The sequence below is a fragment of the Crocuta crocuta genome, unplaced genomic scaffold (assembly GCF_008692635.1).
Source record: "Crocuta crocuta isolate KB4526 unplaced genomic scaffold, BGI_CrCroc_1.0 scaffold2155, whole genome shotgun sequence".
NCBI classification, from domain to species: Eukaryota; Metazoa; Chordata; class Mammalia; order Carnivora; family Hyaenidae; genus Crocuta; species Crocuta crocuta.
The window spans coordinates 22,739-24,116 of record NW_027529482.1 but is presented as its reverse complement, the minus strand read 5'-3'; the positions used below and the strand labels follow the sequence as shown (position 1 = coordinate 24,116).

The following is a 1,378-nucleotide window of genomic DNA, read 5'->3' as shown; positions in this document are numbered from 1 at the left end:
TCCCTCTTTCTCATACCCTACATATGGTTTATGAGTAAATAGCATTGATTTAAATCTGACCACTTCTGGCTCACCTGGGTTGATCTGTCGGTTGAGTGTCCAACTTCAGTTCAGGTCATGATCTCATGGTCTGTGAGTTTGAGCCCCTCAATGGGCTCTGTGCTGACAGTTCAGAGCTTAGAACCTGCTTCAGTTCTGTGTCTCCCTCTCTCTCTGACCCTCCCCTGCTCATGCTATGTGTCTCTTTCTCAGAAATAAATAAAACATCAAAAAATTAAAAAAATAAATCTGACCACTTCTCACCATGTCCAGTGCTATAACTCTAATCCAAGCCATGATAATTTCTCACTTGTATTTTTGCTATAGTCTCTAACTTGTCTCTATGCTTCACCCTTGGCTTTACAGTCTACTCTCCAAACATCAGCTATTATAGTTCTTTAAATTTAAATTAGATCAAATTTCTCGTTTTATTTTAATTTTGTTCACTTTATTGCATTTTTTACATACTGAGTTTTTAAAATTTAGGGTGCCTCAATTGGCTAAGTGTCCTACTTCAGCTCAGGTCATGATCTCATGGTTTGTGGGTTCAAGCCCCACATTGCGCTCTGTGCTGACAGCTAGCTCAGAGCCTGGAGCCTGTCTTCGGATTCTGTGTCTCCCTCTCTCTCTGGCCCTCCCCTGCTCTTGCTGTCTCTATCTCTCTCCCAAAAATAAAAATAACATTAAAAATTTAAGAAAATAAAATTTAATTAATTTTTGTGCTCACTTCAGCAGCACATATGCTAAAATTGGAACAGTACAGAGAGTAGCATGGGCCCTGTGCAAGGATGACATGCAAATTTGTGAAGCTTTCCATATTTTTTTCTATGATATCAGACTTACGTTGATTGCCAACAACTCAACTCCAGTAAAGACCGAGACCCCACTATACAGGAGAATTAGAGGGCAATATTCCTGACGAACATGGATGCAAAAATTCTCAACAAGATACTAGCAAATCGAATTCAATAGTATATAAAAAGAATTATTCACCATGATCAAGTGGGATTCATTCCTGGTTCAATACTCACAAATCAATCAATGTGAAACATCACATTATTAGAAGAAAGGATAAGAACCATATGATCTTTTCAATAGATGCATAAAAAGCATTTGCCAAAATACGTCATCCTTTCTTAATAAAAACCCTCAAAAAAGTCGAGATAGAAGGAACATACCTTAACATCACAAAAACCATATATGAAAATCCCACAGTGAATATCATCCTCAAAGAGGAAAAATTGAGAACTTTCCACCTGAAATCAGGAACATGACAGGGATGTCCACTCTCACCACCGTTGTTTAACATAAGGTTGGAAGTCCTAGCCTCAACAATCAG

General features: G+C 38.1%; 1 non-coding gene across 1 annotated transcript; it reads left to right on the top strand.

The window, feature by feature from the left end:
* Nucleotides 1–758: 758 nt before the first annotated feature.
* On the top strand, nt 759–862 carry LOC144228894 (U6 spliceosomal RNA). Its single transcript, XR_013334303.1, has one exon. It is a non-coding gene; the product is annotated as a U6 spliceosomal RNA (small nuclear RNA).
* Nucleotides 863–1,378: the final 516 nt, after the last annotated feature.